The 15,245-nt window shown below is 40.8% G+C and overlaps 1 pseudogene; it reads right to left on the bottom strand.

Moving 5' to 3' along the window:
* Window positions 1-7,925: 7,925 nt before the first annotated feature.
* LOC104146901 (granzyme A-like) lies at window positions 7,926-14,905 on the bottom strand (annotated as a pseudogene).
* Window positions 14,906-15,245: the final 340 nt, after the last annotated feature.

Genomic DNA, 15,245 nt, shown 5'->3' with positions numbered 1-15,245 from the left:
GTAGAAAACAGCTGCTGAAACTGTGGCACACAAGATATTCCCTGATACAGATCCCATGAGGTTAGTTTGGCCAGAAATGGGCAATAGTATCTTAAGTCATGGTTTTAGTGGCTTATTTTATTTTATAAAATGAAAAATATTTTTTCATTTTATAGAGCATCAGTAGTAAACAAGTAAATCAATGCTCTACAACCAAAATAGAGGGTAAGGATATGTTTTTTTGTTTATTGCCTAAGATAAGCGCCTAAGACAGGACATGATGTTTGGCTGTGCCCATTTCTCCCTGCTGACATGCGTTTAGAGTGAAGCAGAAGTTTATGAAGGTAAATGAATACTCTTCAGGATAGCTAAGCTGGAACCAGCAACCGTGAGAAGAGAAACATCTGCCCCAGCACAGCTGGTGGAATAACAAACCCTTCAAAAAGTCACTGTCCTAGATCAGCGTATCAAAATTGGTAAGACTTACTTTGGCCCTGACCTCAGTAACTGGATGCAGGACAGACAAGGGAAGGGGGAGAGGCCTGGAAGAAAACACACTCTAAATATCTCATTAGAACTGAGTATATGTTTTTCATTATCTTATTATCAAATGTACTGTGTTACCTACTGCAGATATTCTCAATATTTTAGCACAATGCACCATCTGGTAAGATCAGCTCCACTGCTCTTAACACGGAATACACAATCAACTCTTCTTAATAATTCGGGGCTCTGATGTGCCCTCCCTGCCCAGTCTAGCTGTGGTGCTGCCTGGCTGGTTGCCTTTGCACGATTCACAGCTCCGCAAACTAGTTCAAGTGCAACAACCCATTTCTGCTCCTGTAGGAGTATGATCACCACTCCCTCGTTAGCTACTGAGGTGATAACTTACGAAGCTGCTGAATCCTGAATCATAAGCATCAGAGCCCTGAGTTCATTTTACTGTCAATGCCTCCTTTAGAAAACTTGCCATGAGAACCCATCCCTTGGAAATATTTCAGCAAGAAAACGAACAATGCAGCAGTATCAGTTAGTTTATCTTGTCTTTGTGTGTGCGAGATCTTTACTGCTGTAAATATAATTGCTGCCTCCAGATTACTCTTTTTATCATGATGTCTGTTATACATAGTAGGAATTCATTGACAAGATTAGGAAGGAGCACTTTGGAAGATGGTACCTTTCACTTCCTCCAGTGATGGGAAGCAGTGCAAGTTTCTCCACCATGCTCCATCAGCATGCCCTAACGTTCAGTTCAAAGAATACGTGTGCGCTTTGTGTGACCATTTGTTACTTGAGCTCTGCTAAGACCAGCACTAGGACAGGACTACAGGGTTTGGCACAGGGTGCACTTGCCCCAGAGTTTAAGCAGTGAAAGCCACATCATTGTCTGCATATTCAAATTCTCCGCACAGAGAGGTCAGTATTGCCATTTGAAAACGTCAGGGGTTTGCAAACAAACTAATCCACTGCTCCCCCTTCTTTTCAAGCATCTCCTTTCATCTGGTACTAAGGGGGCCTGAAGGCATGTTTTATGTGGCTTAAGCTACGACAGCCTGAGATACAGATATTCCAAGAAAGCTGGACACTACATTCTGATAGGTAATGTCCTCTACAGGATTTAAAGATAAACAAAGCTAGCAACCACATGCCATTTATTCATTTAAATGGAAACGGTTAATTAACAACTCATGACTAATATTTTTTCATGAAAGTAGCTATTAAGAGGGATTAAAATAATGGATTCTTTTTCATTTACTGATCTTGTCACTGTTTTAATTATTGCTTATCTTATTTTTTATGTATCACGTGGCTGAAAAAAGGCTTAATAATCTATTGAAATAAAGGCTTTGTAAGAGTGTGTTAATAGGGCAAAAGATCTTGCTTTTTACAAACAAATCTACATAAAAATCAACCTTGTGAAACTCTACTAGTTAGGCAGTGAATCTCATCAGAGCCTTTGGAAGTGGCCAAGAGTTGCAAGTTTCTGTTTTACTTTTCTTTAAAACAAGGACTTTTTTTGCTCATCTTTCTAATGAGGTTTGCTCTTTGTCGTAACAAGGATATGGGTATTGGAACAGCTTTTGGACATAATCATATTTGGTAAAATTGGTGGCTGACTTTGAATTCACATTTCACAGCTGATTTCACAGGCTTTGAAGTAACCTATGCCATGTTTGATTTAATTACAACTACATTACAACCTATTTGTAATTACAACCTATTTGCAGTTTGCTAAAGATTGATTACTAATCAATCCAATTAATCCAATTAATAGATTGATTATTATTCTATCCAAAAAGAACTTCATCGTCTGATTGTGGGGTTATACATACACTGGAATGGAGGTATCTAAACCACCTGCTAGATCATTAATGAGACAAAGATAAACTTTGAAACTAATGAATCAGAATTTAAAAAAATAACAGATATTAAAATTACTTGCTGTAATTTGTCAGCTCATGGTGAATTGACTTATTCAAACTTTGAAAGAGTCCTCTGAGTTTATCTTTAATTCTCCTTGGTAAGTATCCAAGAAAATTATCTTGAAAACCTGATGGCTGTTGTTTGGTTTAAATTCTACTGTCTGAATGTTTCTTCCTGATGCCAGATTGAGTTGCCCAAAAGGAAGGTTACTTTTACAGCTTGCTAGACAGGCAGGTAGTGCTGTGGTCAGAAGATAAAACAAAGACTTTGACTAGGATCCGTGGATGCAATCCATGCTCCAAACAGATCACTGCACTTTCAGGAAACAGCATTTGTTGACAATAGATAATACCACCCTCTGTACTGAGAACTAGACGTTTGTTTAAAAAAAAAAAAAAGATTCCCACATTGAAGATACAGTGCGTTAGACCTACAGCCAAAACGAGTACAAAACATCAGTCACTACTGCCCAGACAACAAACAGTGCACAAAGGCAAGGCTGCTCTAGGACGAGCTTTAAGGACTAAAGCTGACTCGCATCTGTGACCCCGCACCGGGTGTGAACGTGAGCTGTCAGCCCCCTCTGTTGGCTGGAGTGCTGCTGGCCCTCTGTCAGCACTGTATCTCCACGTCAGGTCATACGTCCTCTGTATGGAGGACGTATGACACAGCCATACGCTGTGTCAGTGCGCGTCCTGGTTAGGGGCTGCCCTCCACCCCCAGATGTCATTGTTTGACAGGTGACCAAGGGCACGGCAGACTCCTCAGCATGTACTCCGTAAGAAATGTCACTTATCGGGAAGAGCTCAGCAAAACTAGCAATAGTCACAAACCTTGGACAAAGCAGTGAACTCAGCAGAGACCAAGCTGCAAAGCTGCAGTGTGGATGGGAGCCCGGCCCTGGCAAAGGCCAGCAGTCTTCCAGGGGCAGGACTCTCTTAATCCACTGAGAAATTCCTAGTAAAGGTAAAGACGGACAGCAAAGGGAAGCTGGTCTGATATAACAAGCCAATATTTGGAAATTGGGAAGTAATGTGAAAGGTGACACCTGATAGCCACCTAGAGACTAGGGCTGAGGTGTGACAGGTTAAAAGAGACAAGATGAGACCTCTCATACTGAAGGTACTTGGGATCACAAATGCTAGAAACTGAAATCTGGAGTGAGCCCCACTGCAAGGTGCTGCATATAAGCTCCTCTCAGTTTTAAAAGGAGAATGCTTTCCTAGCTTAATTTTATTAGGTTCTGTGGGTATCTGTTACTGCACAACTGTTAGGTACCTGGAGTTACTGTCTGTGGCTTTGCTGTTTCCAGCTCAGTTCTGAGAATTGGCCCGGCGTGTGACTTCAACAGTGAATGCACTGGTGGTCACCTCATTTAGCCAACATTAACCTTTTCCTGGCACTTGGCTTACCTTCTACTGCATAACCTATCATCCGTCCATACATACTTTTGTGGTTGTTAAGAAAATACAGAATTGCAGGAAATTTTCGAGGCCTGGTCAGAAAGGAGACAGCCCAGCTGCAAAACTCCTACCATGCTACTTGGCCCAGGCTGCATTTGTTATGCTTGTCACCCAGAGGGGCTGATGGACAAGCACGCTCTCAGGACGCTGGGATTGGAGGTATAATCACAAGGAGGTTTATCACCTCGGGTTTTCGTGGGTGGGTTTACTGCCCACCAAACTTTTAGGCATTTATATTCAGTGTCAAGAACCAGACTGAAGGATGTTGGTGAACGTGCAGCTGTGGAGCTATTGGATGCAGGTACTGCTGGAGGTGAGCATTCAGCCTTCGGCCTGTTAGCCAAATATCCAGGCACTGATCTATTCACTTGCATGCAACCAGAGCATGCATGCCAGCATTTCTCTGTGTTAAAAAAGCAACCTGCTTATTACGAACAAGATGAGATCTGATATTATGTATATGCAGCCATGTGTGAGTGTGCATACATATAAGACACAGGCGTACATGTACTACCAGCCCCCAACCCCTCACACAGCAACCTACAGGGAATGGAAATTGATAAAGCTGTGGAGACTTGGCCCTCGAGAGCAGGCCATAGCAACTTGTCACACGTGTAGCCCTGCTTCAGCCCCAAAACACCAGAGTCAAGTAGGTAGCCAAAGCATGCTGTAGACTATAGTATAACAATATCGCTTGCAGTGTAGATATCCCTCTATGCTATGTTGAATTCTCCCATGTATTCCCACAGTAGCAACTTAAAAACTTTTCTCAGATCATGATGTTCCTGACTGTGCACCCTGTGAGCACAACCAGAGCAAAATAGTTTGCAAAAAGTCTCCTTGGGACTACTATCCTTTCCAAAGCCTTTTTAGGCGAATAGACACTCTCTATTCTTGCTGGCTTTCCTTCACTGCCTTTGAGCTTAGTACAGTTTTGTCACATATTTTGCCATGGCCAGGCTAGGGCAGAGCCATGGCGGGGCTGAAGCCCAGCACCACTGTGGAGTCGCAGGGCAAGGACTGATGGCCCCACACTTGGCTGAAATAGGGGCCTGGGGCTGGGTAGGGGGGAAGCCCCAGGGAGGCTGGGACAGCAAGGGCTGGGGGGTGCCCACAGGGCCCCAATAATTATGCCCTTCCTCCTGCTATGTCTCCCACAGAAGAAGAAAAGGTGATGCAAATGAAGTGAAGATGTTACAGGAGATAACACACACTTAAATCCCGACATGGTATCTAAATGGGAATTAACTTGCTTGGTTTCCAGATCAAATCGCTCATTATTACCCATCAACAACAAGAAGATACAGCATTTGTTCAGTTTAAACAAAATGAGTGAATACTTCTCCTTTAAGAGATTAAATAGCAATGTTACTGGGCTACAGGCTGTGAAAAGGCCCTTACTGCTGGAAAACAGAGCTGTGATTAGCAGATTAACAAACCTTACTACACTGAACCTGAAGGCAATGAGAGTTTGCCATGACTCTCAGATTAATCTTCAGATTAATCTTCAGTGAAACAACCAGTCAGCTGGATGAAATGCAGTCCAAATGCAGCAGAATGCCATACGGAAGCAGTGAGAACAGGTCTCTCTGCAGACCGTGTGCCTCTGAAAGCTGAAAACCCGCAATCATGTGTTGTGGGAAAGAAACTCCCCTTTCATTTCCACTGGCAAGGTGGCGAAGTTGTGGAACAGCCCTCCCTGTGATGGGAACATCTATCCCCTTCAAAAAGCCTTATACACTGCCAGCTTTCCTTCAGACTCACTTCTCAAGCATCACTCACTACTTATGCACTTACCTCTCTCATTTCAGTTGTGTGGTATCTGCTCAAAGCTGAGCAGGAAAGTTAGGAGATGCAATGCATGCTAAACAGCATTTTCATGAGCTTAGGAGGTGCAAGAGGAAAAAGAAAAGGAACAAGCTGGAACAGCTAGAATAAAAGCCCCAGCCAAAATAAAAACTGTTCTCTAGATTAGTTTAAATAGGTGGAATTTCAGAGATCCTCTGAGACATTTTATATCTGGCTTTTAGCTGATCCATGATTCCTTGATTACCAGAAATGGAGAGCATATACATATAAAATCTCCAAGAGGCTACAGCTGTGAATTACACAACAGGAAATATTTCGTCTGATGTGGTGCTTCTCAGAACTGCCTTGCTGTATTCCAAGTATGAGGTGAGATTAAAATGGTGGGCACCTCCTCTGCTGCTCTGAGAGAAAAGTGGACTGGGTTCAGCCATTCGTGCTCCTAGCACCCTCCGCTCAGGAGAGGGCTCTGGGCTGCTTGTCTAAAATGGATGGAGACCACTCCCCGAACCTTTCAGCAGGGTACACGCTTCACTGGCAAGGGCAGAATTTCGGACTCAGCCTGCTGATGAGCAGTCCCCATTGACTAGCCGAAGGGAACTCCACGCTTAGCACAGCCGGCGTTCACATCCTTTGCTAAAGTACCCCGCTCTTTTTGCACTCCCGTACAAGCATATCCACTGCCCAGCACAAACACCTCACTTCCACTCTCAGACTGCCAAAAAGATAGGCGCTATAATGCCTAAGTGCTTAAGTTCTTTATACAACCTACCCAGTATTCTTCACTTTCCATCTTAAACGCTTAGAGATTATGTTGCTACGCAAAAAATAGTGTCCCATCCCCATGGTAGGCAGGTAAGTAGGATACCCTCGCTGTCATTTACCTTTCAAAGGTGAAAGGGACTAATTTCTGTCTCCAACATCCTTTGAGATCCCCAGCTGAAAAGGGTTAACAGCAATATATTATACTTTGCACTTTTAAATACAGTCTGTATGTTTTTCCCAATTTTTCCCAATTTCTGTCTGTGTTCCAGCCAATTCTCAGTGGCATCTTTTAAGAACTTTCCATGACCTTCCATGAGAATTGGATGAAGCCTTCCATAACTTATATAGCCAAGTTTTATTATACCATGACAAATTATCAAGCCACCTCTGTGATTTCCATTTGCTCCTTTCTCTGAATAGCCTTTATGAGCAGTATTGTTGTTCTCAGATCAGTGAGCTGGCTGCTGATCAGTAACCAAACCCGTACAATGACGTATTAGAAGTATTGAGTTTATTGCCAAATTCATGCCTCTGTGACTTCCCAAACTTTGCAGTATTCAATACATTAATACAATAACCAAAGAACCACAGAAACCCTGCAGATAATCACTTTTAAACTGCTGGCAAACAAAGAAAAAGGGAAAATTCTGAAGGTAGTGTGAACACACCCAGCTAACTACAGGCTTATGCAGAAACACAGCAGGCTCCTCTGTTTTTAGACCCAAAACCCACTGAAATCAACAGTAATATTCCTGTTCGTTTTGATAAATGTTAGATAGGCATTGTATTAGAGAATCACAATTACTTTTATCATATTAGCAATATTTATGCTTTTCCAACAGATGTGCATTGGAAGGGTGACATCATGAATCAAACTCTGAGAAGAGAGGATTTTGTTGGTTTGATCATGTAACTAAAAAAATCAAAGAAAAATAAACTAGAAGAAAAGAGAAATGATTTTTTTTCTTTTACTTAACAGAAGATTACTTGGAAAAATGTTCATCTATCTGCTTATTTTTAATCCTCTGTAAATTATTTTAGTTAAATTAAATTATTGCTAATTATTTTAGTTACTTTGTGATGCAAATTGAAATATTTGGACCTGAAAAATGGCAAAATGAAATATTTGAACAATTAAAGCTTTTTTCCTATTTTTTCTCATTCAGCAGACATCTCATTCACTATCTCATTCACCATCAATGTGAAACTGAATTTTTCTGGGAGCACACATTCAAAAATGTTGCTTCATCCCAGGAACAATGAATAAGGTTAGCAGTCCATTTCCATCATACTAAAAAGTACGGTGAAATTCAATACCAGCTGTATTATCTAAGACTCTTGGCAGTTTCCTACTAAAAATGAGTAAGCATTATCTGTAAAAAGGAAAATATTTTGAACTGACCTCATAAAGCTGTGGTGTTCTTTGTAAAGGTGTAAAGTTGGGGTGTACTTTGTGAAAGCAGCTCACTGAAACAGCATCATCAAATTCTAATACACAGCACAGTATTTATTAAAACTGTCATGCCTGTCCCATGGATCTCTGTTAAGGAAAATTACTTCTTTTATCCAGTCAAGATATTTTTCAGTCAGTCGTGTATAAACTCCAGGCATCTTTCTTCTACCATATCCCTTTCCAAAGGAAACAATCCTGCTGTATTGACTGGCACAGATTATCGGCCCACCTGGGTCGCCCTAAAACACAAAACAGAGAGAATAACTATCAGTGTTTATTTGTTGCTCCCAAGATGAGCATGCAGTGCCCTCCACAGTGCATAAATCCCTTCAGAAACGTCGTTTCCGACCTGTTCCAAGCTGTGAAACGAATCAATTGACATACTTCACAGGATTTGGAAAGGTATAAATAGAGGTTCCTTGAGATATCTTTTGATATAAAGTGTTGTAGAACAGCACAGGGCTATAATAATTCTCTTTCAAAAGGTATTTTTTATTGTTGGCATAAATTCATTCTCACTTCTTTAGCAAATGGCCCTTCTGAATTAGGCACAGAAGACATTACTGGAAAAGTTAAAATAGCACTTTTGAGGACACAGCTAATTATGCACTATTCAAATGTGCATACCTGGAAAGGATCAGATGATTCAGACCTTAGAAGTTCAAATTTCTCTCCATTAACTACAAGTGGAGCTTAAAACCAGCTTAGATGAGGACAAGTACCTGAAGTTAGGTGATATAACCCCAAACGCAAATTCACATACTCTAGATCTTGTTTTGTAGATTGACTTAAATTACATCAGTTTTAACACTTCTTTTTCACAGCCATAAAGCAAACGTAGTTAACCTCCCCGTCAGTCTGGTCAGCCTCAGAAGTGTCTAGTGCTGCTTTGTTCCTAGCAAAATCCACTCCTGTTCATAACTCTCACCTGGCAAGCTTCTCTCTTTGAAAATACGTTTTTGCCGCCAGCACATAACTTGTTGCTGCTTATTTTCATGTGTTTTATGTACTTGCTCTTGCAGTTTCTTCTGTCAATGATTGTAACAGCTGTTTCCTGAAGACATGGTGATGGCTTTCCTGAAGATGAGACTCCCCAGCTGGCCACCTTGCACTTTCTGCCAGGTTTGAAATCTTCACCAGAGTCAAGCAGAGGCAAAAGTTGCATATATTTATTCAGATTTGCAGTACCATTCAGTACCTGGAAAAAAAGAGGGAAAAAATGCTGTCTCATGCAGAAATGAAGGAAAGTCTGATCACTAATTTCAACTGATATTTAGTCTTTTTTTTTACCAATACTTCTTCTTCTAATAAATCACTTTTCAATATTTAGAAATTGATTCTGAGCTTAATTACACTTCTGCATATCCAGAAGAATGTCCTTGATGTCAGTATAGCGATTCCATATCTACAGCAGCAATAGAGAGTTCAAAGCCCAGCTTCCCATTGATTACAGTAGGAAATTAAAAACCTACCCTGGAGTTAGGCTGTTGGATCTATGTCCTACCTGGGAATGTAACTTGCCATTGAAGTTTTCTGTTGAAGCTGAACTCTGGTTCTTAACTAGCACACAGAAAAGTCGCAAACCACAATGTAATGTGCCCAGTAACAAAGAAGAAAAGGAAAAACTATGAACAATCAGACATGACAGCAGAGACACAAACTGGGGAAAAGGAGGTCTTCAACTCTTCAGATCGCCAAGTTTTTGCTGGGAGATTCCAATAGCCTGGAATGATCCAAACTGTGTTTTGCTGGCCTTTACCTGACAGATTCAACCTTCAACAGAAGCCAGTTTAAGCTCATAAATAAAAATATAGCAAAAACACTAACACATATCCTCAATACACTTGGTAATGGCTCACAGCTACTGAACAGACATTTGTTGTTTTGCACACATTCACTGCACCACGATTCATTTCACAAGGGGTTATACATTTTGCTGAATGGTTGTCAGATAAATGGTTTGGGCCTTATACCTTTTGAGAAACAATACAATATTTATCCAACAAATCCTTGTGCTTTTAGTATCTCCAGTTCTAGTGGTAATTTTAAAGACAAAAATTTTATGTGCAAGGCTTACCCTAAATCACTTAGCACTCCATTAGAGCACAGCCATAGTGATTTAGGTAAGTCCTGGGGCTAATGCTATCCCTGTTTCTGTATCAAATCTAGACAAAGGATTTTATGGTATCCTTGTGATCCTGGAACAGAGTTGAAACTTTCTGGCCTAGAGATAGCATTTCCTACTGATCCATTTTGGTATAGTGCTCATACTGGTCAAATAACCTGGTGCTCCTGATAAGCTGGTGATGGGCACAGAAAGATCAGCGAAATGAGCCCGTCTGCCTTTATCCTGAAGCAGATGAAGAGTGCTCACTAACATATGGGGGAGGAAGCTTTCCATGTTTTCACAGGGGTGAGTTGCTAGGTCACTAATGTCTATAAATGCCCCAGCTAGTTCCAGAAAGGGACATTGCTACTCCTCTCTGTGCCCTTGTCAGACCAAACTGGTAATAACACTGAAATATGGGAAACCAGGTTCAAGTCATCACTTGCTTTTCCATATAATTCCATGAATTATTTTAGAAGTCTGGTAATATTCCTGATATACTGTACCTACTCACTTATTTCAAATATATAACTTGATCTTTCACATAAAACAACCTCTTGATTAACATAGGAATAATCTTAGAGCATTTCCTCCGCATCCATCCATTCCAAAACATCCATCCAAGATATCTCAGGGATAGTACTACAGTCATGGTGTTTCTAAAGACACAGGCAAGATGATGTACAAGCTTTGTCTTTCTCAAGGACTTTGAATTGGCACTGGCACTGTTGGTACCAGTAAGCCAGTCCCCCTCTTGACCATCTACAGATTTCACGCATAGAGACTACATTCCCCCTATTCAAAAAACCCATGGCCACCTCCATGTTAATCTGAGTGCTGGATTAATAGAGCTGTCAGTGCAGAGACACATGAGACATGAGCAAAGCTGAGCCAGGGACTAGCATATAGGAAATTCTTATAGCCTCTGCCCCACTTAAACATGCAGAATGATCGTGTTGGCTTGGGGTCTTTCCAAACCTCATTCTGCAGTGTCCTAAGCCTTCTTCATTACATGCTCATTCTAGGTTCTTAGAGCTGAATTCATCTATGTCCTGCATTATCCATAATTTTAGTTTGCACATACATCTCAAATAAGTAATAATAAATTGCATTACTATTTTTACTCAGTTCTGCATAAGGCATCCCTTTGGGATATTGCTGTGGCCCAGACTCCATTGTATACATCACTTCAGCACTGCCTTGGAAAAATGGCTGAAGAACATGTTTGGGAATTTCAGAGGGGTTGCTGTAATGAGTGGGTTAAAGGGAGCTGCAGAGCACAGAACGGACATGAAATGTCATCCCTGCTTAGAGTGCCAGTGATCCTTTAACCTTACCTAGATTAGCACAACCAAAAGCAGAGCATTCTGCGACATTGTTAAGCTATCAAAACAATGTACTCTTTAATATCAAAGACCAGCCAAAACGATCATCAGCAAAATTCCTTTTGTAATAATAACAATAATAAGCAGTTAACACAATACCTTGAGGAGCATTATATTGTTTTCCTTGGAAGACCTATTAAACTGGGGATTAGGAAAGCAATGCATAACCTTAAATATCTGCTGCTCTTTTTCAACTATGGATGCTCAATGGGCTCCAAGAACAACTCTGACTTCTGATTTTCTTAATCTGTAACTTAAAGAAAGTCCAGGAAGAGAAGGTCACTACTGGAAATGAGTAAGACTACATCTTAAGATAATCAAAAATCATGTAACATAAAACTTACAATTTCATTTTACAACAATGTGATTTGAAAATAGGAAAAATATTGTTCATGTTGATGTTTTCACATGAGCTTATATTTTCCTGTACAAAGTAACATTTATTTAATGCAAACCTCATTTGGTGAAATAACAGTGAGAAAGTTGACCCTCAGGTGACTACAGTCATGGATTAATTTTAAGAAAAGGTCTACTGACTTTACAGGGAGAGTCCCTTGCACAAGGATTGCTGGTAGTGATGTCTTTATATAATCTTTGCATGGACTTCAGTGGATATACAATCTAATACTGCAAAGGACTAATACATGCCTGACTAATAGCATAAAGGTTGTCTTACTGATCTCAGTGATATGTTAACACATACATCAGTACTCATGCTCAACATTATACATACAGGAAGTGCCCTGCTAAAGTGGACACCATTAACATTGATAAGAGTTTCGTCCTTAACTGAATGTAGGATTCAACGCATCAAGGAAGAAGAACAGACATTGTCTAGCTCAAGACATCCCTATAATGAATATTACAAAGGGACACTGTCAAAATCCAAAGGGAGTTACATGTCCAATTTCTGCTAATAGACAGCAAGAGTTAAATAACTCATTAAATCTCCCTTTCCCCCAAGCTCCCTGAGTATCATCAGAAATGGATTCATTAGAGTTTGCTTTTCTTCATCTTGCCATGCTAAATGTAATGCAGCCCAGTAAGAAGACACTGCCAGAAAACATACTGATGTTTTCCTGTGTTTCATCTTCAGATCTCAGGCTCATTTACACACTGGACAGCTTATTCAATCCAGAATAAAGACGTTATCAATTCAAACAAAAAGAGTTGTTTTCTTCATTCCAGTTACATGTCTCACTAAAAGACATAATCCATTTATTTGGATGTGAATTTTTGCTTGTGAAAATGGATGCACAGACTGTACTGGAGCCTAAAAATTTCTCTTTTCATCTACAGAGGAGGCTTTCGGAGCTAAAGTGATATGAGAGTCACAGAACTCCATCCCTGGGATGCTTTCATGTATTATCCCTTTTTTCCTCCCCTTATCTGTTCTCAGCTTAGCCTTAACACATCTCTTAGATACCTAAGCTTTGACCTGGAAGAGTTACCACATCCCTTGTCCCCTCCAGTACAGGTCTCTTCAGTGTTTGCTGAGCTTGTGGTTCTAATTATTTTTATACTGCAAACACTAGTCTGCCGGCAATATGTAGAGTATTGGACTGCTGACTTTAACTTGGCTTGCTCAGAAATCAACAGAGACCACCAAATTCAGGTTGAAAGCCAGGTAATCACACAGGCACACATCTACTACAGTAGAATCTGATGACTTGGGAAAATTGTTCTGTTCTGCTGGACATCCCCCAGAAGTATAACTGCTGGACTTGCAGAAAGCCCAGGCAATTGGCCACTGCATATATGCAGAGCCATGGAAAGAAAACCACCGCCACCTCATCCAGGTCTCTGACAGGTTGGTTGCAGGCCACACGGAGGTTAACATCACTGGATTCATGCGATTTTATCTGAAAGAAAAATGGTTTCAAAAGTGGTTTTGGGTACTAGTTCAGAAAAAGTTACATGTGCTGCAATTGCACCTCCTAAGAATAGCCTAGACATAGCATAGAGGTGGATAGGTTCTGCAGAGGCAGCGTCACAAAGCTGAAGAGAAAATAACCAAACAGATATCGTTTTGGTTTGTCACTTAAGGTCAGCTCAAAGTGATTTCCTTGTTAGAAAATCAAACTAGTAACCAGAGCTGCCATCCTCTCCGTGACACTGGAGACAACCACAGCCCTTCCCACTGGTCACTGAATAGCTCTCAAACCTGAGTTTTTACAGCCATAACTGACCTTGCACATTTCTGACCCACTGACTGAAAAGATGAGAGACTCCAGCTCCTGTCAAAAAATCCCTTAACTCCAAAGAGGAAGGTTTAAATTTTGTTTTGTAAATGTCCAAAAAGGTACATGCTAGAAGTGAATATTTCTACTTTTACAAAAAAAGGCAACCATACCTGATTCGGCATCAGAAGTGTAGCAGTTAGCTTCACTTAAAATAAGATAAAAGGAGCTTCACCTCCTCTTCAGGTGAAGAAAGGCTGGCCCAGCTGCCCACACTTTGTCTGAGGATGTCAGGTTTGCACAGGTATCTTGCAATTGGTTTTGGTCTGCTGTTTTCTTTTAGTTACTCAAAATACAGAAAAATAATTGGCGAATCTAAAATATGATTTAGAGAATATTTTAGCTAAGAGGTAGGAATTTTATTCCCTGATAGGAACAGTAGATGTCCCCATTACCCTGAGCCAGCTGTTACACGTCCCTGTTGGGGGAGATCTCACCTGGGGAAGGGGTGCTTGGTGCTTAAATTTGACTTGCCAACCAGACAAGACTCCTTGTCCTAATCCCAGCTCTGCCATCCAGTTTTTGTGAGCCCAGACAGATCACTGAAATTGGGGGTGGGGAGGGGGAGGAGGAAATAGTGTTTCTAGCTAATTTCTGTCTAATAACTTCATCTCTCAGGATGTTTTGAGGCTTAGTTCCAGGCATGCAGGTAAAATTTTCTAAAACGTATTGCCATATACCCCTTCCCCAAGATATCGCTGTTTCAGACAAATAAATAATGAACAGAGTCTTTTATCAGCACATTCTGTATCCTGCAACATTGGCAGGATCTGACTGTACACAATGCGGACCAGTAGTTTACAAAACAACTTAAAGCAGAATTACAAGTTCTTAGATCAGCTAGTGAGAAAATCGCTCATTTAATCAGTTCTTAAAAAATCAATATCCAGCTTGGTTTACTTGCTGGCTTGCGTATTATACCCCACCTCAACAAAGAGTTAAAATTGCCACAGTATAAAATACTTCACAAATAATACTCACGTACAATGTGCTGCTGTCAAAACCCATTTCTTTGCCACAAGAGCTCCTCCACACACAGTTAAATGGTCTTTCTGGATGGCAGCCATAAAAGGCCAGGAATGGGGAAGCACAGGGTGTTCCCCAATAATGTCAGTGCAGCCATCTCAAATGCAATAGAAGATATGTTATAACAGGAGTTATGTTATTTGCATATTAGCCAGGAAAAGCAGGAATTTGGAACTCTTTATCCTACGAGGGCTACTTCTTCGGGGTAGGACAGCAGTGATCAGAGCGAGCAGGAGAGCTAACAGGTGGCTTGCCATGGCTGTTGCTGTTTACGGGTGAGAACACAGGCTGTAAATCATGATACACACTTTTCTGTGTAAATGTCTCCTACAGGAAGTGGTGGTGGACAGTTTGTATGAATAGCTCCCTTTTCTGAATTTTCCCTTTACATCATTCATATTGTAAAACCTTAACTACAGCTCAATTTCTTTAAAACCAGCCCATTTCTTGAATCCCCAACATGTGTCACTTTAAGTCTACCAGGAACTTCAGCAGCTCTTTATACAATTCTTGCATTAGAAAACAAGTAAACAACAACAAGTAACAAGCATTAAATTGGATGAATGTCTAACAAAACCTAAGTAGCTCAGAGAGTTC

This window comes from Struthio camelus, chromosome W (assembly GCF_040807025.1).
Source record: "Struthio camelus isolate bStrCam1 chromosome W, bStrCam1.hap1, whole genome shotgun sequence".
In the NCBI taxonomy this organism is placed as follows: Eukaryota; Metazoa; Chordata; class Aves; order Struthioniformes; family Struthionidae; genus Struthio; species Struthio camelus.
The sequence above is the reverse complement of the archived record's forward strand: the minus strand, read 5'-3'. Positions and strand labels throughout refer to the sequence as shown.